This window comes from Rissa tridactyla, chromosome 4, assembly GCF_028500815.1.
Source record: "Rissa tridactyla isolate bRisTri1 chromosome 4, bRisTri1.patW.cur.20221130, whole genome shotgun sequence".
Taxonomy (NCBI): domain Eukaryota; kingdom Metazoa; phylum Chordata; class Aves; order Charadriiformes; family Laridae; genus Rissa; species Rissa tridactyla.
Genome location: NC_071469.1, coordinates 22,644,828 through 22,669,378, shown reverse-complemented (window position 1 = coordinate 22,669,378; position 24,551 = coordinate 22,644,828). Strand labels below are relative to the sequence as shown.

Sequence of the window (24,551 nt, the reverse complement as noted above, 5' to 3'; positions counted from 1 at the left end):
CTAGTCCAACCCCTCTGCAGTAAGCAGGGACATCTGTAACTAGGTCAGGTTGCTCAGAGCCTCATCAAGCCTGGCCTTGAATGTCTCCAGGGATGGGGCCTCCACCACCTCTCTGGGCAACCTGTTCCAGTGTCTCACCACCCTCATTGTAAAGAACTTCTTCCTAATGTCTAATCTAAACCTGCCCTGCTCTAGTTTAAAACCATTGCCCCTCGTCCTATCGCTACATGCCCTCGCAAACAGCCCCTCCCCAGCTTTCTTGTAGGCCCCCTTCAGATACTGGAAGGCCGCTGTAAGGTCTCCCCGGAAAAGCAAGATCAGATATTATTTGAATTCTTCTAATGCAACAGATTTTAGCCTCTTGTGCTTTATTGCTATCGATACTGGCATTAGTATCTTCAGTGCCAGAAAGCTGTTCATAATTTGGGTAACACTTAGCATTAAGTATAGGGTATTTCTGTATGATCTCTGGAAGTCAATTCTTGATTCTACAATACAACCATTTAAAAATATTTTTTCTACTCCATTTTGCAGTCTAACGTACCAAACTCATTTTTTTTTCCTCTCAGTCTTATTGTGACCTTCTGGTATTGCGGAGGCTGCCTGGGAGAGCTCTTCCCCATGCTCCAGCCCTTTGCTACATTCTAGAGACACATTTCCAATTTCTTACTTGACAATGACTCACTCTAAATTCCCTTGTGGACTTCACACATCTGTAGATAAGTCGCTGAAGTAGGAACTACGACTGCAGAAAGGCTCCTCTCAGGTGGTGGAAAATGCAGGTCCAGCCAGCTTTCAGTTACTTTGCCCCAGTTCTAGCCCTCCAAGTAACATTTTCAAAAGCTGTTAAAAGGCAAGGTCCTTTTTCCATTGCAACTCAAGCATTTAAGATCTTATAGCTCATTGAAAGCCACAGAAACTCAGTCATTCGTGTCGTTTCTAAACAGATCTATATTATTATTTCAATGTGGGCAGCCAGAAGCTTGCACATGCAAGACAGGTAAAATACCTGCAAAAACCAAAGTCACAGAAAACAAAACAAATTATTGGCAATTAATACAAAAAAAAAGACATAACCAATGAGCATTTAAGTAAGAAGAAAACAGAACCTTATCCCCATTTAGATGAAAACCCTTACACCTTCCAGTAACTGCAATGTAAATTCAATTTAGAACAGCTCTGAGACAATGTAAAAATGAATTTGTGAACAGAATAATTGATAAGACTCTTGGGTCCTTATTTCTGTGTGCTCACATAATGGCAATTAAAGCTAAGCACCTTTGAACAGCCTCTAAACAAGCACATGGAAATCTAGGAGAACCTCTGAGTGGGGATTATGCATTAACCTAATGTTCATAATCATACTCAGAAAGTTTGCTCTTTCAAAGCTTGAAAGAGAAATGTTAATATTCTCAGACAAACAAAAAACCTTAAGCTATTGCAAAAGGCAACTTTTGAATTAAGTATATAATAGGTAATAAAACTTCAAAGAATTCATTCACATGCTGCAATTAAAATAGCCTTCTCATTTCTAAGGAAATTTTTTTCCTACAAGTGAATAGATAAACTCAGGTGAGCATCAGATTATTATTTATTTTAGGAATAAACATACTCTTTCATCTGTGCTGCCGTGAAAGAGAGCACAGTGTCATAGACCAAAGTGGCAACCAAACCCAGTTCCACCTCGTCCAATCTTGCTCTTTAGCAGTTCACGGTATCAATCTCCTTCTCAGAAAGCTTCAAGTATGAACAGTTAATGCAAAAGAAGGAGCGGCTGTACGTGAGAGAGTAACAAGATGATAGTATGAAAAAAACACCCTCCTCAATTCCCAGACAATTAACTGGAAATCTTCCATATTTTGGAAGAGAAGAGGATATCTGTCTACAGTGTGACAATAGATATGAGCCACAGATCAGAGCAGACTCCAACAATTTCTCCTTACCCTGCCTAGGAGAGGAAAAAAGAAAACCCAAAACATCCCTGTGGAAAGTGAAACTTGCAGCTATGGCTTTTCAATGAATTGCCAAAAAAAAGCAAGCAGCAGGCAACTCACTGCCGGATTGGACAAAACACCTAGAACTCTTATTCTCATCACCACAACTGAGGATTACATGGTCCCCGGCACCGTAACCGAAGTCAATGCACGGCCATGGACCCAGCCAGGTGAAGTCACCCTGTCTGACTGCAGCGCCCAAGCGGCAGAGGACGCATCCTTGCGTGGGGATCCTCCGTGAATGCCTTTACCCTAACAGTAGGAACAATGGTGGCAGGAGGGCAGGTCTCGAGCACCAAGTTGGTGTCGTACTGGCCTGCAAAAAACCTGCAATGGATGTTCCTTTAAACAATACACAAAGAAAACAGAGGAGGGCAGAGGAATGAGTGGAAAATTTGTAATGAAATGAAACCACATAAAATAGAAACTGCATGGTATTTATGGCAGGAAGTCACCTACATCAGCCTAAACGACTTATTTAAGAGTGGTCCTAGTAACTGCTGAACTTGCTTGAAGTCTGTTGCGGTTTAAACTTCCCCCACGCACCAGCTCGCTCATCCCACCCTTCCCCCCACAAGGGAAAAAAGGATGGGAAAGGAAAAAGAAAACCAACCTCATGGGTTGAGGTAAAAACAGTTTAATAGAACAGTATCAGAAAAGGAAAATAACACTAATAATAATGATGAAAGACGCTCTCACCACCCGGTGAATTGGCACTGTCCCCAAGCAGCGATCATGGATTCCCGCCCCCCGGCTAACCCTCATTTATACACAGAGCATCACATCTATGGCATGGAATATTTCATTGGCCATTCCATCGTTCTATCTATTCTTCTATGGGAAGCTAAAAAAAAGTCCTTGAATAATGTAAACATCACTTAGCAACAACTAAAAACAACAGGTATTATTGACATTTTACAGCAATCCCTAGAAAGAAAAATTAACTCTTTCCCAGCTGAAATCAGGACAAAGTCTTCCTCCCAAACTACACAATGTAGGCACTCCTTATTTCCAGTCAGCACAGTTTCAAAAACTGGCTCTTCTGTACCACAGAACTAAAGAAAAAAAATAAATCCCAAGCAGCACATCAAAAATCACTTCAGCTTATTTGGTGCCTTTAATTTTCATAGGGAAAAAAGAAACTTATTTCCAAATCACTTTGCACTCAGTAATCTCTCAGTATGATAACATCCATTTATCCTCAGACAAGTTCAGCTTTATCCCTTATAGCCTGTCCAAAGATACAACAAAATCAAGATGCTCTTGTTTTTTTGAAGGCTGAAATCTGAGCATGACCATTTCCCTTCCTTCATTAGCAGAAGAATGCATGTGTGGGACATAGGATGAAAACATAATAATGCCTAAATTTGGGGGGAAACAAAAAACAAAACCAGGACAACAGGAGCCATCAAGAGAACAAAAATTACGAGAACTACGTTGCTGTGGCCTGCCAGAGCCTCTTTCAGAGTATCGAACAGAGGTGATGAGGTCAACCTACTGCAGACAATGTCAGGATCCTCAAAGTCATTGAGATCCTTCATTAGGACCAGGACTTTACCCCGGTCTCAGATAATTAACACCTTTTCTGCAGATGGCCTAAACAGAGGTTAAAGCTGCTACTCTATCTCCTAAACGCTACTTCAGCCAGGACAAAAATCACACAAATAAAATCTGAAAGCAAAGCCTCCTATGGCCAGGCACACCAGCCTCAACAGTTCCCAAACGTGCTCCTTTCCACTTCTGTTGAGGAGAGCGATGGTTTGCAAGGGATCTTAGCCGCTTACCTGGACACACAGGGATTTTCAATGGATTTGTGCTCCAGCTTTACCTACGCACTTCTGGAAATCCCCACTTTGTCCCAGATCTGAAGTGGCACCAGCTGCAAAGCCAGAGCACGCTGTGTGCCTCACCAGCATGGACCCGCCTCCAGCTGAGGGCAGCTTCCCAAGGGAACGGCCAGCCTTGCAGTGACAACACTTCACAGATACCCAGCACATCTGGATTTTGCTTCAGGTGTGCCACAGACTGCTAGGTGGCACTCCAGACACCTGGAGCTTCATGGTCCCCATCTGCTGAATAAGGGCAATTGCTTCAGGGGACATAAGAAATCCTGTAGATGTCAGGATAAAAAGCAACACCCTAATATTTTTCTTTTCCTATTGGCAATTATGTCAAGCTCCTTCACACGAAAACAAAAAACCCCAAATCCCGCACGTTACCGCTTTGTTAAAGGACCATGTTTAAAACCTGAGGAATCTGCTAACTTTAAAGACACACAGCAAAAACATCAGGTGTAAACGCAGAAAGCGAATTATGTCAGTAGATACACTATGTCAACAGATACACACCAGCTGAGGAACTGATATAAGCATATGTTTAAATCTCAGAAGAGAGAGACCTAGACCAAAACAGAACTGGAGGAGAAGCTGTTCCCTCTCTGAAATGGCACCGTGTAGGAAGAAAATGCTTTTTGCTCTGTTAAAACATCTCAACATTTTCCCTTCTTGTTTTTCTTATACTTTCAAAACAAGACTTCCATACAGAAGGGTGCAAGCAGAACTTAATGTACTAAAACACAAACAGTTTTCACCTCAGGAGCAGCCGCAGATCAATATGTGTACGGTGGCACTGAGCTTGCAAAACTCGCTCAGACAAACTCCCGACTACGGCTACCAGCAGTTTGCCAGAGAAAGGCTATTGAAGCCTTTTATAGCAATTCGAGCTACAAAAGGATGCCCCCTCTATACACAATCATTGCAGCCTGGCATATCAAAGCACTCCGTAAGTCTTGGTCCTCAGCACCGTTATTTTTTTAGCAATTATTGTTCCGATGAGTAACTCTTGGGCGGTGTCCAAGAATAAGGGGAATTTCTGCCACGGGATACCTAGAGCGTTCCTCTTCTGCAAAATGAGGCAATAAAGTGAGCGTGTGAACGCGGACTGAAATAACGCAACCCACCTCCATCCCAGTTGTGCCCGAAGGGGTCACAGGGTGAAAAAACAGCCCGGTTACTCGAGAGCTTTCCGGGAACCGCCTCTTGGGTTCCTCAGACTTCGTGGTGCACTATGTGGGAGACCTAACAGCTCCTGTTGCAGGTACCCGAGCAGTGGCCGGCTTTCACCGAACCAGCCATCTAAGCACAGGAAAAGGACTTGGTCCTGAAACACCGAGCCCCAGCTTTGGTGCGGTGACTGGTGAAATGCGAGGGCATCTGTCTACACAGTTGCAAACACTAGTAACTAGATACTAAGTCAGCACTAATCAGGAGCTAAAAAAAATAATCTCATCATGGTCTACACTGACAACTAAACCACTGTTTGGCCCTGGATTAATGAATATAATACCTGACAACAGCAATTGGAGATTAATGGCCCATAACTGCTTGGCTGCCTAGAACTCTATAGGGTCAAGTACATTAATGTCAGCAGAGAAATAGTTTGTCGCAACCTGGTGCTACCACTACAAGGACCCAACGAACTGGGAGGGAGATATGAGGGCCAGGCTCCCAGAGTCACTTTCTGTCACTAAGGTTTAGTGGTGACCAATTCCCACGAGAGAGGGTCCCCACGCAGAGGGCCTTTAGCTCCCCCACAGAAGCATCATGGAGGGACATCCCAGCCAGGGCACGTCACACTTGCCACCCTGGAGGACTGTGACTGAGGTGGGAGCTTCAGGGCAGAAAGGGCAGCAGATGTAAGTGAAAACAGGTCACTCTGCCCCCAGTCAGGGCGGGGATGGAGGCAGCCTGAGACGCAGACAACCGCAGGCAGCCCTCTGACCCAATCTGTTCTTTGCTGGGCACATCTTCGTACAGGAGAGAAAAAAGGGTCAAATTTTTCTCTTGCTCTTGGTCACTGCATTTAATTCCAAAAAGTTCACCGCTCTAACATTTGCAGAAATATGCCTTTTGTTCTGCTTTCCAAATCCGGGGTGTTTCCAGGGGGCTCAGGACCAGACTCCTGAGCAGTGGCCAGGCTTGCTGGAGCACCCGTGCTCACCTCCAAACAACTGATGTGCTGAGACTACACAGATGAAACAGGGCAACCCTAAAGCAGTACTCCTAAAATCGGCATCCCTACACATATGTCCATACATAGTCCCCAACACTGCCTGAATCAGGGTCAGCTCATTATTCAGCCGCTTTATCTTGGGGGAAAAAGAAACAACAGATAATCTGGAGATTAAACTGGAACCACTCTTTCTGAGAAATTGCTTTCTGGAATGCATAGTGAAGAAAAAAAAAAAAGTACGTAACTTATACAGCTCCCAGGGGAAAAATGAATATCCCAGTTGCCCTTAAAAGAGTCCAGCAAAAGTGGTGAGTAAAACTGCAAGCACATGATGCTGAGCCTCCTTCGAACCCCTTCAGATGAACATTTTCCCTATGTATTTCAGGCAGCAGAAATCATGTTTGTGAGACCACTATTCATGGGCAACTTCTGCATACAGGTCAGGAGTATATTAATACAACAAAAGGTCATATTATCCTATGCTACATCTTCAAACAACAGAATAGTTTGAAGTAATTTACAAAACCTTTCTCTTAACCCCTCTGTTCCTCGGTTTAAGTGTGGAAGGAAGGGCCAGAAGGAGGGGAGAGGGAAGGACGACCTTGTGGTGCCTCGCAGGGCTGGCACTGTAATACACACACCACCGACCACCAGTTGCTCTGATACGATGGGAGCAGGAGCCACATCAGCCAGGACGTCCTTCCACACTCAGCACATGCTTGGGAAGTATGTTTTGGCCACAGAGGTGATACAGCTTTCAGAGACACTTCCAGCACTCGGGGAGGGGATGCTCGGCAGCCTGCCGACCCATCTCAAGCTCCAGGGCTTCCCACGGGGCCAGCAGCAGCCACAACTCCCCTGCAGTGGCACAAGTCCCCTCCCCTCCTCGCTAGCTCCAGCAACATCCCTTAAAGAGGATCTGGAAGGAGCTCCAGACACATGTGTGCTGTAGGTATCAGCTCCCATTGCTGTGGAGCACACTGGAGCAAATATATGGTAGAGTGCATCAAAGGAAGAAACAGGTGGTGAAAAGTCGCAGCCTATAAATGCGTCTTTTGACAATTTTTACTTTTCAGTCTGCGCAGCCAACAGTGCTTTAATAAAACACAGTCAAGAGAGCCAGCTTCAGCCTCCCTCCGAGAGCAGTGGACCTCTGGCCATGAGTGGGCATGGGGTAAACGGGGGGTTCTGTTCCCAACACCACCTTCTTTCCTCCTTCTGAACCCTCACCCGACTTCACGTACCTCCCCATCACAGCAAGCTCTTTGGGGCAGAAACCCTTTTATCTGCGTGTCTGCAGGATGCACAATGTTGCCAGCCCCTGAGCCTCATGGTGCTTCAATACCATCAATGCCACAGCAAGGTCCACCATGGCTGTTTGACTCCCAAGTGCAAAATCAGCTCTGTCTAGCCAGAGAAGAGGAAAAAGAGACCAAAAACAAAACCCTGAGCGCATTAGTCACTGTTAACTATTCTTTCCAGAAACATAATATTGAAAGGATTTCACATATTTCCTGGCAGGGAGATTTCGTGGTGGCTTTTGAAAATGGATGATTAGTGAGATATAAATCCCCATAGCTAAGATCAGCAAGAAATCCTTTCACACACACATATATACAGATTATAACTTGAGTATTTTACCTTTCCCAAAAAAAGTAATTGCTGCTGTCAAGTACACCCTTCTATTACAGCCACATGCTCTTTTTAAGAATAGCTAATCAGAAAAACATACCGAAGTATTTAATCAGTTGGTTTTATTTTTCTTTAATGACCTAATGTTTTGGTGTGCAACCGCTGCCAACTCACACTGGGTGGAAATTTAGTACTGTCAGCATTTAATTATTATTTTAACACAGATTTCCCTACCTTCCTACAGTGAAGAAAGAGCTAGAAAAAAAACACAACAACGAGCAGCTTTTTAAGCCGTTAGATGACATTCTTTCTATTTAGCCGTAAAGACACAGAGAAGCTCACTCTGCCATCCCCTGTTAGGGCAGATGCTCCCCAGTTTGGGTAGATGCTCCCCAGTTTGCACTTCTGCAGCCAATGAGAGGGACAGTGTTGGAGGGACAGCCAGGAGGGACTGCAAACACCTTGCCCTGGAAGCTCGCCAGGCTGTGACACGGCTCATCGAAATATGTGCCAAAGAACTGAAACGCAGAGCACCTGGTTTGCGTTGTACCTTGGGCCATAAACAACAAAAGGATTGGTTCATTTTGTCAGCTTAAAACCTGTTTTCCTAATTTTTCCCATTGCTGTCTGAAACAAATAAACTCAGTTCTGCAACTTGTAACGGGCTACAGGGAAAACGTGTTCATCTGCTGCAGATTGCAAGACAGGTTTATTTGATTCACACAGTGGGGGGAGCGAAACCCCCAAAAACCAGTTTGTATGATTTCTGAAGAAATCCAGAGCTGTGCTACTCACGGTGAACTCCCAGCACCGTGCAAGTGTTGCACGTTGTGTTGCTTTGGAGCCAGGACAGTGCTTGGAGACAGCTCTCCCCACACTCAGAGCCAGTCTGGTGAGAGCTTGCTCCCCGCTTGCTCCGAAAAAGCAAGATTTAAGCGTCAGTCCTCGCAAAAAGCAAGGGAAAAATGAGACTGCAGCAAAGCAGGGCTCGTGACAGCATGTGTTAAATGGCGCAAAGCAGGAAGGGCTGTGAGGACGCACGTGGATAACTTTATCTTCCAGAGCGGATGGAGTAGTCAGCCACACACTTATTAAAACAAGTATGAGTCTGTGATAGCAATCTAAGATAACACTAAGAGGTTTGTCACCCAAGGAAAAAAAATGATGCTATTGCTGGACCTGTGTCCATAGAAACCACATTTAGCCTTAATAGAGAATCCCACTATGCAGGTGACTCCTCACTTGAGAAACACAAGCTCCCTATTTGGTATACGCTGACCTTTGCATACAGTCACACTCACATTTAAAAGAGAAATATGTATATTTAAACAGACAAGAATGGAGGTTAGGAACAGTGAGGTGACAAATTTTATTTCTCTGATGGCAAGGTAGGGCTCTCTTGCCAGTTGGCAGGAATGAAGCATTGAAATGCTTCTACCTGAAACCTCTACCTGAAAAAAGAGGTCGGGGATGTGGCGTTTACTATCCAGATGGTCACTATAAAGCAACCTACCTGCGATAAATAAAGAGGCAGCTATTTCATCTGATTAATATTAACTCATCCCACAGTGCACTTTACAGGTCACATTCCTGGAGCGAAGGGCGCGTGTTTAAGAAGCCACATACAATTCCAGTTTTGTGGAGTAAAAGAGAGGGAAATGGCTTTGGTCACCGGGAGTATTTGAATGTCACTTTGCTAGGCTGTGCATTGCATTTGACAGAGCTAGCAATGGAAATGAGAAGTGATAACTGATAGTGCCGTGATTAGATCAGCCACCTTGGGAAAGGTGCTGAAGCAGAGATATTTCACTAAAATAAGGAGAATCCTGGGAATAGATTTCTGGCAAGTGATCGCAAAGGAGATATGGCCAGAATTAGAAATGGATTTTGCAGGCAGATAAAACGTAATAGATAGAAGGCAGCTCAAAGTGATATATAGTGAGGGCCTACAGAGTGACTATAAAGTTTGTTCGCAGTTATTTAACATATAGAGATCCTAGAAAGACTTAACTTCAAAATACACTTGCTGTGTTATTAACTTTAATGTGCAGAGATAAAACAATGTTGCATTAAAGCTCTCTAGTAAAAAAGGAAGCTGCCTTCTCCCCAGCTATCCACCTCTGACTTCAGTGGAGTTGCACCACTTTATTCCACAAGATAGAAGTGGAACAGGAATCCCTTCTTGGGCTTCTGACTGACAAAGACATATGAAAATGTATGTTTCATTATTTTATCTTGCAGGAAGTTGCTTTGATAATGAAGGATAACTATTGGCAGTGGTAATTAATGCATTGTAATAAACTTATTACACGCATTTCTGTAATCTAACCATGTTTTCTTCCGCAGCTCAGACAAAGCAGGTCTTTAGGCTGCTGCTTAGGCATTTCAGGGGAAGCGGGTTAGCTTTATTGTCTATTAAAAAAGGCTTCGATCATCCTGTTGCCCACGTCTGTCTGTCTGTCTCCTCCTTAATAGGTTTAGCCAATTAAATTTAAATTTAAAGACAACTAGTTTCTTGCATTTCTGTAAAGCACAGCAGCCAAGAAAGAGACCCGATGAGTACGCTAACTCGGGGAAAGGCTGTGACCTGGGTTCAGTCATTAAACATCAGAGTTTATCACCACAAGACTAACATGTTGACAACCCATCTTCCCTCCTTCCTGTAGCCACAAGACTTTGAGATCAGTCTATGGGCTTAAGGGTCTGCAAGTCAGAAAAGGCCAACACACTGCACCCAGGGGGCCGAGTTTGGCCCTCTGCTCCTTATTTCATTGGCTGGTGAAGCGTTGAATTTTGCACAAACAAGTAATATATTGCGTGTTGTTCATAACAAGATATAGATTTCACGGTTACAGCGGTATAAATCTATGTTGCAGCATATCTATGTATAAAGGCGTCTTCTCATCAGCTGGCTCCAAAGAGCCGTATGTGCATCACTCACACTGCCAGAGTGGGAATACTCACGTAAATCACCTTTGGTATCAATGGATAATGCACTTGAGAGAGCGGGGATGTCTGGCGAAGAGCCAAATATTAACACTGTTTACTTACCACTGGAATACAAACTAATAATAACCACTGTCACCATCACTATATCAATGACAGCAATGGAGCATCTAATTCTGCATCCATAAAATCAGATGCAACCACCACTGCATCCCATGGGAGCTCCTCCTGAGTACATGAAGGTGGACTTTAAACATCAACCATCTATGTCATCAAATACCAAGCTATTTGCTCAGGCAAAATTGTCATTGAAATCAGCTAAGGCAATTGTAGTCAATAGATTTTGGCATGAAAAGGGATGAGCTTCGATTTTTGCCAGCATTCATGCCCACATTGGCACCAGAAGGAACAGCTAGATTTTCCAAAGTGCCATGCCGCTTGCTTCAGCACTTGTAGAAGTCAACGCGTTTCCTCGCCTACAGATGTTGCACCTGGGCTGAACCTCTTGTCCCTTGAGTTTGGGAACAAAAAGCTTCATTCCCAGCACCAGTACCTGGGAATGCACCATCTCCACCAGAACAAAGCTCTGCTTCTGAAATAAAACAAGCTCTTCTCAACAGCCCATGAGCTGAATCCTACTGCCTGACTTTGTCGTCGCTGTTTTGAATGAGCGAGAAGTGGGAGGGCAGTTTCTGTCTATATTAATATTTACGTGGTTTCCTGCCCATTCATTCATGTGCTGAAACTGTTTTTGATAGTAAGAAATCCACTGAACATAAGCAGGCCTGTAGCAGCTGCTCAAGAAATGCCAATAATACTGTGCATGATTCTATACCCTCCAAATTTCCCCAATGTTCGTTTATTATTAGCAGGTGACAGGAGCTTAAATAAAGCGTGTGAAATACAAAAGCAGGACAAATAATTATATTGGCGTAGAGACTTCTATACTGGAGTAAGTTTTGCTCCAAATACCTTATTTAGGCTGTAGGTTTTCAGAGCCAGAAAAAAAATCTTTTTCCTACACTATGTCTACAACAGAGCAGGGTGCTTGGGATCCCTGCTGCTCTGTAATCCCAGCTCTTACCCCCAACACAATTAGCAGCAGCTACTAGTAGTAAGCAAGACTGAACACAAATTCAGAATGAAAATTGCTAAGAGGAAAAAAAAAATCCTGCTCCAGATTTCAAAGCAATTCCTGAACTGCCCACGTCACACCGTGAACAGGCACCCTCATTTGAACAGACAGCACTTTGCACAAAAAGGCATGGTTTGAATGAACCAAGTGCAGCCCACACGGGGAGTCGGGGAGTGGGCAGAGTCCACCAGCTTGAGACAAAACCCTCTCAGGGAGAAGGGGAACTGGGCAAGACTGATACTATTCTTACCACCAACACAGCAAAGGCTGTTTCATGAAGCCCCTCGACGACAGATACCACTGCTTTTCTGGTAAAAAAGCCTTTGCTACTAGCACTGTGAAATTGTCCCCTCAATAAGGGATTCGAGGGCTATATAATTGTGCCTGGCCCCTTCCTCATCCACAGCACCTCTTCAACACTTTTGTACAACCCTCCAAACTGATGGCACAAGCACGATCTGTGGGGAAGCCTGATCCTACAGTCACGGTCTTTAATTGCCATCAGTGATTTCTGAGGGCCCGCAGCCTCATTACCAGCCCGTGAGGAACCAAAGCAAGGCCACCACCTGAGCTCACGCCAGTCCTCAACGTCCCGGTGGCTGCACGGGACCAAGAGCAGGCACGAGCCCCTGAGGGTAACTGCTGCTTTCTGGAGGTACTCCACCTGAGTGACCCATGATGAAAGGCTTCGCATCCCATAACCGTGCCTCTGAGCCCTTGTCCTGGTTTGGGCTGGGCTGGCCACCACACGAACAATAGATTCTCTCTCTATCCCCTCTCCCTTCCCAAAAAGAGAAGGGAGAGAGAATAAGGGAGCGAGACTTACAGGTTGAAAAAGAAAACTAAAACTACTTTGATAAAATACTACTAATAAAAATATAATAATATCAGTAAGAGAACAATGAAATATATACAATACATACAAAACTGTATCAAGCTCACAGGATTATGATCACACACTGGGTAAGTCCCAGACTGGACTCTGCGACGGATGGGAACTGGATTCCAGATCTGGAGTCAGGAACACGCAGATCAGGATCAAAGGCAGACAAACAGACAAAGTCCTCCTTGGACACTGGCCACTGAAGAAAGAGCCTGACTCCTTTGATCCCTCAGCTTTTATACTGAGCATGATGCAGACGGGATGGAACGCCCCTTTGGTCGGTTTTGGGTCACCCGTCCTGCCCGCTCCTCCCCACAGGTGTGACCCCTCTATGCTGTTCTGCCTCCGACCGTCAACGTGGCATATCACAAAGTGGGCTGACCTTGGTTGTTATAGCAATAAGCATCATCAGCAGGAGCCTCTCCGCATACCATTCCTTGGCATTAATTATAAGCATCAGGTCTTATCACTCTGGAAGCAGACATTGTCTGAAAAAAATACGCCGTTAATTTCAGAGATTGCAGTTAGTTAGAAGAGACTTAACTGGAAAGTAAAATTACCAAAACAAAAATTGGTCCCATTCTACCTCAAACCAGGCCAGCCCTCCACATCTCTCCTTCTTTTCCCCAGGAGTCGTCTCTCAACTATTTTAGCTTCAAGATGCTCAGCTTTTTTCCCCTCAAACTGCCGCAATCACAGCAACACGTGCTTTTGATACAACTAGAAAAGAAAGAAATTGTTCCACTTGGAAAGCCAAAACATTTTCTGTTTCTAAAGACACTGACTTCCCGGCCCAAGCTGGCTGTTTCTGAGGAGCTGGACAGGGAGACCGGAGTCACAAACAGGGAATGGGAATGTCCCCACCCTTCAGAAATGGCTTACAAAAACCAAAAGGATTTTTAAAACACACTTTACTTTTCACTTTTGACACTGCTTTTTAAATTTTTCTTGTCTTGGTACAATTAAGCCAGGCTCATTTCTAGTCAGGCTGTTTCCAGTCTTTGCAGCAGGCCCCAGGACTGTAAATGGGTTGCAGCTGCTCCAGTAACAAGACCTGCTTGCGAGCAAGGGTAACCATCCCAGTGCATGTGCCGAATTTCCGCACTTTTCCTCATTTTTTCCACATTTTTCCTCATTTTTTTCCCAGCCTGCGTCTTCTTCCTCCTCGCACAACGTGACTCCCATGGCGAAATAACATCCACCGTGAGATTTCCCGCTCGGTCAGAAGACGAGCTGAAGCTGCGAGATTTTCCCTCAGACCTTCCTTCAACCCACCCCATCCCTGCTCCCTCCAGCCGCCAGCAGACCTGGGGGGAACCCCTCGCTGCCTCCCCCGCCCCGCCGAGCCCAGGGGTGGTTCAAGACCGACCGCTCTCCCCTCACGGGGCCTAATAACCAGGGTATGGCCACCACAGCAACAATGCCCCTATGTTTAATCAAAACGCTGTGACTTCCCGGTACTCGTTTGAATTTCCTGAGGGATAACCTGACTGCAACGCTTGCCCCAGGACCCCGACTGCTTTGGGCACAGGGCCCAGCGGGAGGCCCCTGGGGTAAAGCGGGGCTGATGCGGCCGCTTCGCCCCCCAGAAGGGCGAGGCGCGGAGCAGCCACAGCAGCACCATCTATTAGCGATGGTGCCATAACCATTCCCAGGACATTAAGGTCTGCTGCACCACTACATGAGACTACTTTGCCACATAAGACGGGGGGGGAAAAAAAATAAAAATCAGACATACCAGTTAAGATGTAGTTTACTTATAGCTCAGCTTTTCAAAATTTCCTAATTGTAGTAGAGATTATTCACGGCTCGTGCCTCTAAAGAAGTCAATGTTATACCCTTTCTCTTCTCAACCCGAAATAATATTTGACAAGTTTGTTCTGTTCCTCCTCCTAGATCGCCCTGGCTTCGTGAGACGCCGTCTTCTGGACCTCCTCGTCCTGGTCTAGGGATTGCTCTCTGCCTCCACCTCCTCTCCCCTGGATCCTGCTGTGGCCTTGGCTCCTTTTCATTTTTCCCCTGGTTCCTGCTGTGGCCTTCGTCCGGGTTTCCCCCCGCCATCCTTGCCCTGTGCATGATCTTATTCACTCACACACCAATCGCTGCCGTGCCAAAGAGAAATGTACTTTTCCGTCGTCGACTCTCCTCTCCAGCCAAGCCCATCGCTCAGCCTGCCTTGCTGACATCTCTTGGCTGGGCGTCTTGTCGTCAAATCAAACTCAATATAGCTGCAATGGACCTTTTGATCTTTCCTAACAAACCCCCTCACTTGCCCAGCCTCTATCACTTCTGAACAAACTTCCACCCTCCCTGTTGTTCAGGCCTACGACCTCCTCCAGTTCCCCCATCCTTCACATCTTCACTCTTCTTGTAACACCACTGGGCAGACCATCAGCTGGTGTAAGTCAGTGTAATTCCACTAACTCCAACAGCATTATACCAATTTACAAGAGATGAGTTTCTGTCCTGGCGCCTCTAAAAGCAAATATATTCTATTTGACAAGTAAAAACCATCAGCCAGGTCCCTCAATATCTCCTGTATTTATTAGTGTGATCTCTTGTCCTCCGGTCTCCCAACAGCCACGCTCTTTTCAATACAAGTAACCTCCTGAAATTCTTACCTGGCCCTTACTCCTCTGCTGCTCACAACCCAGAAGTTTCCTTTCCACTCTCAAGCCTCCTGTACCTACCCACTCTCCATTCCTCAGCCATGCTTGGCTTCTTATGCCTTCTGAATACGCCTGACGTAATTTGGTGTGCTAACAGTATTTAATTAGCAGTAATAAATCATGCACTAATTCAGAGGTTTATTTGATGCTAAAAAAAAACAAAAAAAAAAAGTTGCCACAGAAGCTCAACACCCAATGTCAGATTAGGACACAATTAAAAAGTACCTGTTTAACAGAACATGGGCACACACCTGCAAATTTACGTACTTAATCACCAAGATTACATGAAGCGTTATGTGTTCTTTGTGCCATCCTAATACCAAGCACTGTGCTGTCCCAGGGAAGGCACCTGAAAGTTTCATAACCACTTTAATATCAGCATAAATCCTGGGTTGAACCAAACATGCTGCAATGTAAAATGACACAAACGATACCACAATAACACCCTGTGTCTTCACGCTCTCTAGACCACACCATTAACTCTTGTAATGGCTGGGGGGATGGCGATTAGTGGCTCCAGCCTAACCATCACTGCGATCTTTGTATAAATGTTTCCATTTTGTAAAAAAAAAAACAACAAACAACAAAAACCACCACCACCAAATAAAAAAGAAACAACCAAAAAACCTTGCATGTTTTGTTCAGTTTACCATCTACTGGAAAAAGAGAAAAGCTCTTTCCAAAATGCAGAACAGCAGCTGCGCTTTGGGTTTTCCACACCTGGAGGGATGTGAGAGTGTGGGGGCAAGATCAGGCCCCCACATGACAGTACTAAGGAGTTCACCACATGCACAATGCCAGAATGATAAAATGTTAATGAACTGAAAGTGTATTAGTGAATTATTAAAATTTCGCTCCTCTCTGCAAAGCACAGAGTGAGGAAAAACTCAGTGAAGATAATGATAAAAATAGGATCAAAACATTTGGATCCCTTCTCCACCTCCAACAAAAAAAAGCTTTACAAAAGCTGGTGTTGAAATTAACATATTAATTGGGTAGCTTCTACAAATGATCTACTGTAAAACCCAGTTCAAAACAAGTTGGAGTTGGGGGTAAAATGAGACTGAATCCAGTCAAATACGGATGGGTCAGACCTTCAGCTTCCTCCCATCTCTAATAACCTCTCTTAACCCCTCTAAAGCCTCTGCTCCTTTCCACAACAAGCCCGCACAGCAATTAAATTGGCAATGAGAAGATCTTACTGAGGGGAGTTAACACTGAGCGCGGCTCTGCAAGGACAGGTCGGGCCGGGGAGTTCGCATCTGCTTGATGTGCCAAAAGCTGACTTGATCTGGGGAAAAGGTTGGCCTTTCTACAAATCCCGAGAGAAAACAAAAAAAACAAAAAACAAAAAGCTGCTCTGTACTGGGGAGCCGCAGAGCTGCCAGGGGCTGGAGATGGGAGGTAGGGTCACAGGAGACACAAGGCCACCGCTCGGTTCAGCGGGGAGGGCGCAGGGTCTGTCAAAGAACGACACTTAAAAAGAGCAATTTCCAACAAAGCTGCCACTCCGTGAAACGCTTTCCGGAATCAAACTTGGATTGCCTTGTACATAAAGCCCCCTCTGCTAGGAAGTCTCCCATATTTTCCTTGCAACAAAAATATGCGTGCCCAGACATCGTGAGTGGGCTGTACCAGCAAACAGGTGGCAGGTAAGTGCTTTGTAATTAGGCTCCCAGCAGGGAACCTCACGCTCGGCCTCAGCAAACGGAGTTTACAGACAGAGTCCCACCACAACCCCGCACGTGGGAGGTGGGCAAAGGGAGAAGCCGGTGTGGGCCAAAACCATCCCACTCCTTAAATAACACCTATTTTTATTTGGTTTTAACCTATTTTCAGTAAAAGGTAAAAATACCCAGTGTTGGAAACTTTATTATACTGGCTAGCATTGATATAATTTCCTGCTAATGCTGGAAAAAAACCTACAGTATCAAACAGCTAGGCAGATCTTTCCATTCAGCGGCACCTACCAACCCTGACCACGGGTCACAGCCCTGCCATCTGCCTGTCTGTCCCGCAGTCAGTGCCGACACAGAGAAAGACCATCTCCAGCAAAGAGACTCTTAGACTACAGACAGAGAAATAAAAGGAAAGAGCGACAAAAATACCATCCGGTGTTAGCAGGCTGACATTTCACCTCCAGCAGACTTAGCCCGTCCAGTTTCTGCAGACACTATGGGATAGATGAGTTTTAGGGGAAGTTTTGAAAGAGTGTAAGAAGTTACGTCTGTTCCTCCCCGAGAGAGGTGGGGAAAAACTGACCACCGCCAAGCAAGCGGCCACCAGCGCCGGCACTAGCGCGAGGGTGGTCCTACACGACTTGAACCACCTGGAAGTCGCGTGTCCAGCCGTGGTGAGTTTTAGCCGTTCGCCAGACCCCTCTCACCAGCCATCTCCAGAGCGGGGCTATCCCATCCCTGAGGGGGACAGCCGGGGCACAGGGAGCCTCGCTCCTTCATGGGCTACGCAGGCAGCCAAGGCGCACGCCTTAGGCTAGACAACCAGCGTCAGTCCAGACCAAGCAAAAGTCCCAAGACCTGAAGTGTTACAGCAAAGTTAAGAAGGGTTTGAGTTGTACTGATGCTCAGCAACTGAACTTCGGACACCTTAAATGGAGTAGGATTTCCAAAGCCCAGGAGGGAGTCGCTTCCCAAAAACTGCCTTGCCTTCCACAGCTTCAAGCTGGTTTCCCAGAATCAGCTGATCACTTCTGAAAAAACACGGCAGTAATTTTTACAGTTAAACAAAATGCTGTTTTGTTGAGGTCCTTTCTTTTTTTTTTTTTTTTCATTATTCTTGTTACAGTTTTATTTTGGCTCAGCCGTGAGAGCAACTAACAAGCCAAATGCGGTTTCATTAGAAATATTTCAAAATCGTGGCCAAAGTCGTGCAGCACTGTGTTATGTCTGAAGTCACGAACTGGCAAATTCCAGCATCAGCCAGGACAGTCCCGTTCCAGCCCAGCTTAGGCTTCTGGACAGCCCCTGCAGCTCCTTCTGCCAGGAACGGCTCCTAACACCAAGATATCTCCCATGCCAAAAATCACTACTTGAAGCCACTCGCATGCCAGGCAGCTTCTTACAAGTTTATGTAACTTTTCCATGTTTCCTCCTCAAAACCCTCTGCAAAAGTTCAGCTTAACGCCATAAATACTCCGTCGTGAGCAGACATCGGAGAAATAATGTTTATTTCCCTGAACCTCCCTGCTTACTAGAACACAATGACCTAAACCCCAGCCCTCACCTTTCTTCTGGACCTTCCTCCAAAGCTGTGTCTAATCTTACAAGCCTCCAACCTGGCATCCCAGCCATGCCAGGCTGGACGGGAACCAGTAAGCCACTGGCATTTTCGGGAAGGGCTGCTTATATTCTCACCCCCAACCCCACATCCCAAATAAATACGTGCTGCATTGGCACATTAGCACGAGCACACTGGGGAAAGGCAGACACATTTTCAAAGTTTTATTCCATTAGCAATCGCTAATTAAGGGGCAATTAATTTGACTCCCAGCTCTGCTCCCAATTTTGCCTTGCAACTTCGGGCAGTCCACGTGAAATGCTATGTTTCAGATTCCTATGCTCATAAAACTTCTGTGGATGTTAAAAAATGAATTTCTCTAAAGTGATTTATGATCCATGATGAAAAGGAGTTCAGAAGTGTAGGGACTGCTCCTATTAGTAAAATAACTGGTGCATTTTTTGATCTTTCATGCTAAGGGGGGGGGGGGGGAAGCCTATCTGAGTATCATTAATGAGGCTCAAAAGGTATAAATTGCAAATTGGATACTTTTGAAAATACGGCCCAGAGAGGCTGGTGGCATGGGTTTTTTATATCAGCAAAAAATGCGAGGACAACATAAGCATTTAACTTCTCGCACTTCCCTCGGGAACGACTGACACCATAAAATTGTTACCAACTAAAACCACTAGAGATAAATAGAGTAGCACACACACGGAGGACGATGAAGGGTAAATCTAGAAAATACCTAATCCAGCTCATTTCCTTCACTGCGTAAAAACAAGTAACCGACACACTTCCTGCCGGCAAACCTTCCTGCAGATAAGGGTGCTCCCGACAACAGGAAATTCGCTTCTAGAAGCAAGCACGCTTTCGCTACCAAGCCAAACTTTCTCCATTCGAACTCCACAGCAATTAAAAGCAGCACCTGGCTAATCAGACGTGAGCTGGATTAAACACGCAAGCGCCCAGGTCCCAGCAGAAGGAGGGAGGTCCCAACTCCTGCGCCCGGGTGCCATCCCGAGGGGGACTCCTGGAGCAGAAGCAGGCGTTGCTCCCGCCAGCTCTGCCATCCCTTTAGTCTGCTCTGCCCACAGCCAGATTTTAAAGCCAAGCCTTGGGGTTTTTGGATGGGGAGATCCAAAGGCGTGGGTGGAAAGGGGGCTGAGCGCCTTCGCCTCAGTGCCCTGCAGGATTTACCTCCCGATCCACCAGACCCGCTCTGGTTTTCTTAAGAAATAATAATGCAAAAAGTGAAATATGCAAGCAAAGAGGCAAGAGAGGTCAGACTGGTCATTTAAGGTTTCAAAGTGATGATTTATACAGTGGGTGAAGCACTCAAGTGCTTTTTCTGAGCTTGGTCCCTGCAAAATGAAGATCAAAGGGAGCAACGAAATGAAATGTTTCGGAGAAGATGCAGTGAATACTTAAAGACATCTCTGTCACAAACATCTGAAATCAACGGCTGCTGCTCAAGAAAATTAGCAAAAGCCCTAAAACCTTTCTTGTGAGTTTGCTGTGAAATACTTCTCTTCTGCTCCAAAAGCAAAATAGCTCTCTCCTTTCACACACAATAAACTTTCAATAGTCCAGCAAACTAAAACTTCAATTTACCACAATAATAGCCTGATTTTCTCATGCTGCATTCATCAGTAATGAAGTATATTTTATTCTTGTATCTCTGCTTTTGTCCTCAAATAGCACGCTATTACCAAATGGTGATTTTTATTTTTTTTTATTAAAGGCAATTGCACAGGGTTTCCCCGTAGCCATTTGCCTCCTTTTTTTTGTTTCTCTTTGCAGGTGAGGCAGAGTTGTGAAATGGCCTTAATATTCAAACCCAAATCATTACATTTTAATATAACTTTGAAACAAGGAGGAAGGGAGGGAGATCTAATCAATCCCAGCTTTCTCTCCCAGGTCCACAGCTTCCCATGAAAAGAAACGTGGCCTGGTCATTTGATTTAAAAAAAAAAAAAAAAGAAAAAAGTCATCCCTTACTACTAATTTTTTTAAAAAAATCCTTAATCATTTCGCTTTGAGCCTTCTTCCTCGGGCCCCCCAGCAGCAGCCTCTCGCGGGCTGGGGCAGGATTGCCGCCATACCTCCAATCCGGAGGGCATCCTGGTGGGCGCAGGGCAGGCGGGCTGCGTCTCCCCAGCTCCTCCTTGGGTGGAAAGTGTGGGACACCGTCCGGAGAGGAAAAGAGGGGAGGCGGCGGCGCGGGGTTTTATTGTAAAATGACCTTGATTTGACAGGCACGTTCTCAGGTTTCAACAGATGCTGTGGGAAAGGCAACAGCAGCCAAGGCGGTCTGCAGGCATTTCTGATGATATGCAGACTTTTTTTTTTTCTTTTTTTTTTTTTTTTTTTAAATAAATGGGAGGGGGGGTAGTCTTCTCAGTTTCCATGACAACAGTGTCTCCACTTGTCTGTTATTAGATACCATCCGCTTCCTGTGTCTAAATTTTTAAACCAATCAGAAAAGTGTTTATAGATTTTACAGCTCCTGGGACAGTCCCTCTCCTCCAAGAGAGCTACTTTAATGACACGTAACGCTTAGGCAGCCAAGGGCTGCAAGGCCTTATATTTTCGGCTGCAAAGTGATCACGGTATTATGCTGTTTACCGGCTGATACGTGGGGGGCTACGCTGGAGAAAACCGGGGTGTCGCTGCCCGATTTATGGTGCCCATAACAGTCACCGCCACAGTGGTGTTTTATTTTTTCCTTTTTTTAATACCACACAAACTCATTCTCATCGTTTGCTCGTTTTTGTTTCTGATGCTCCCCACGGAACAGCCGGAGTCCTCCCTGCGGGAAAAACGGTGGCGTGAGCGGACGCCGTTATCCCACCGGAGTAACGGTCTGCTCTGACGTAAGCGGCCCCACGGTACAACGTCTCCTGCCGCAATTAAAGTTTCAGCGAACTGGGCTGCGAGGAGCGGCCGCGCCGCAGCCGCGCGAACAGGTTTTCACGGGCGCGTTTTTGGTAACATAAATAAGAACTGACGGCAGCGCGGCCCGGCCGGCGGGTTAACGAGGAAATCCTTCTCCGGCGTGCGGCGACACATGCACGTACTGCCGGGAGATTAATCCACCGTAACTCCAGGCAAGTTCGGAGCGAAGCACAGCGAGCAAAAGCGGGGCTGACGTGAGAACCACAACTGCCCTTTCCCGGCGGCTCCGACAGCCCGGCCCTGCCGGGGGATGCCCTTCACCCGGGCGCAAGCACAGACGGAGCCCGTGAGGCACCGAGCGGCTTCTCCCCAGGCACGGCTCTCAGAGCCGCCGGCACAGCACGGAGGCGGCGGGGCGCCCGCCCCGGCCGGGGCTGCAGCCGCCGCCGGCTCTCTCCCTCCCGCCCGGCCCGGCCGCCCCGCGGTGCCGGTGCGGGCGGGGAGGCGCTGCCGGGGCACAGCCCGCCCGGGATGCGGCCCGCCGGCCGCCCCGCACGCCTCCCCCGCTGGTCCCGGGTCGCCCTTCCCCACCACCGGGCTGCCGCCCCCTCAGCGCGGCGGGACTGGGGCGGGCAGCGCCGGGCAGCCCCGACTCTCACTCCCCGCCGCGGCCCAGCGGCCCCAAAAGTTTGGCCGGGGCTCCCTTCCCCGGGAGGGACGGGATGGGGGGGACGACCGGCACCCACCCACCCGCACCGCCTTCCGATGACATCGCGAAACGCCGCCGCCGTTACCTCCTCGCCGCGGCCCGTGTCTCCCGCCGCCGCCGCGGGGGTGGGTGCGCCCCGCGGCCGGCCCCGCTCCGCGCCCCGCGGCGGGAGCAGCCGCAGCCCGCCCCGCCGCCTGCCGCCCCCCCCCTCCGCGCGCCGCCGCGCCCCGCCGGGCCCTAGCGCCGCCCGCCTGCCCCGCCCCGCCCCGCCCCGCCGGGCCGCCCCCCGCGCCTGGCGGCGAGTGGCCGGGCCGGGCCTCCCCCAAGGAAACCTGGGGGCCCCGCTCCCCGGGGAGGTGTTTTCCTGCGGGACCGTGCGGCCGCGGCAGCCTTGAGACTGGGGGAAGGCGGCGGGTGGCCGGTCCCACGCTTTGCTTTTCCTTTCCCCGCTGACTCCCCCCGCGGCGCGCCCGCCCTGCCGCCTCCTGGTGCGGGCAGGCGGCACTGCCCTCGTCCCGCCGCCCCGGGGTCGGGGCGGCGGGGGGGGCGCGGGAGCAGCACCCCCGGGTGAATGCCTGCACGCCTCGGCCGCCTGCCTTGGGCATCGCGTTGTGGGCGACCTTCGTGTCACTGGAGCCGGACTTCTACGTGTTGAAGACTGAAACATGCAGAAATAAAACTGTTATTTTTGTTAGCGTCTTACCCGCCGGGAGCTCCAGCCGGGGCCTGGCACCTCGTTAATGCTGTATTCTTTACAGTTGAATACAGAAAACTCCCCCACGCCAGGAGAGCTTGCAGTACCGCGGGTGCACCCTGCCTCCTCCTCCTCCTCCTCCTCCTCCTCTACCCGTCTGCAGCCCTCATCCCAGCCTCCTCTCGCCGCCTCCCCTGCCTGCCTCCCATGAAAGCAGGGGAGAGGGAGCTTTGGGCTGAACTGGGACCCGTCCCTGAGTGCAAGTGTTGGCAGGGTCTCAGAGGGAGTGGGTGCCATCAGCACTGCCACACGCCCGGGGAACTGTCAAGCCTCTAAAGGGCATTTAATTATTCATTGTAAATTTACCTTTCTCCAACCAACCCTTATAGAGTGACAACTCCAGGTACGTGCGATTGCCATAGTGATTATAGGAGAAGCCTAGCTTTACCCCTTTAGATTTATTTTGCCATAATGTGGGAATGACTGTTTCAGGATGGGATGGGATGAGATATTTTTTTTCCCCAGGGGATACACCCTTTCCTCTTGACACCGAGTCTGGACAGAGGGCAGAACGAGAGCTGTGTCCTGCCAAACCTGTTTCCCACCTATCCAAACTCCACCACTCAACAGTACAGGGCTCCCAACCCCAGTCCCAACGCGCTTGCGTGTGGGAGTGACACAAAGAAACCCAGGTTCTGCACCAGCATATTGCAACCTTCGGAGGTCAACAATATACAAAAAGTAGCAACTCTGAATTTTGATGATAAGATTGGGAAAAAAAGAATGTTTTTCTGTAGCTGTATCAAATGCAGCTTTACTGGTAGAAGGGAATGGAAACATGGTTCCTCTGCCCTTTTTTCTTGCTCTCTCAGGATGGATTTTGAAAAGCCAGCATGGGTTGAAGTAGCAGCTCGGTCCTTTCATTCGTGAAAATTGCTGGCATGAAACTTCTCCCTGCCCCCACCTGGGTCCTAGCTGTATCCCTGGGCACTGCTCGGCCGTGCAGATGGCCAGAACCTCCTGTTGATTCCCTGACACTCACCTCTTCAATGGATGGATAGGCTCGGCTTATTCCAAACTGAATATAAAACCCTGGAGTTTTCTGAGCAAAGTTACGGTTTTCCTTTTATAGGTGTTTTTGGTGACATGGGGACAGAAGCATTCCCCTTCCACAGGATTCCTGCATAAGACACACAGGTCCCTCGTTCTGCTCGGTGGTAAGTTTGCTACCGGATGCTCTGCAATACCCCTAGGACTGCAGCAGGAGAACGCAGCCCTGCTCACTGAACGCCTAACACTGACAAAAAATCGGAAGGAGCAGAATAAACCCAACCCCGGGATCCTTTTCCAGGCTTGCTACCTAGTTCAGATGGGTAGCCATCGGCATGGCGGCCACTGGAGATGCTCTTGACATAGAAATACCTGATTTAGTTTTGACGAAAACACCCTAAGAGCAAACAGCTAAGCGTTTGGGCTCAGCTATCAATGTGCTTAGAGCTGGGGACCCCGGGCACCATGATAATAACAAGACATCTGTTACTTGTTTTTAAAACTGCGAATATGTATTTGCAACATTGCCACATGTGTAAATCCTGCAGATGCCAACAGGAGTGTCCACAAAGGGCAAAATCTTGGCCGCATTGAAGGAACCCCCAAATGGCATAATCATCATAAGCACTGCAGGTGCCAATTACCCTTTGCGAGGCTACTCCATACCAACGTTATAAAGGAGGCATTTTTTCC

The 24,551-nt window shown here is 47.4% G+C and overlaps 1 protein-coding gene across 1 annotated transcript in view; it reads right to left on the bottom strand.

The window, feature by feature from the left end:
- FOXN3 (forkhead box N3) overlaps window positions 1–22,308 on the bottom strand; it is a 215,787-nt gene extending 193,479 nt beyond the window's left edge. Inside the window, exon 1 of the mRNA XM_054200089.1 lies at window positions 22,200–22,308. The gene's annotated coding sequence lies outside the window, so the exon portion shown is untranslated. The remainder of the gene's footprint in view (window positions 1–22,199) is intronic.
- Window positions 22,309–24,551: the final 2,243 nt, after the last annotated feature.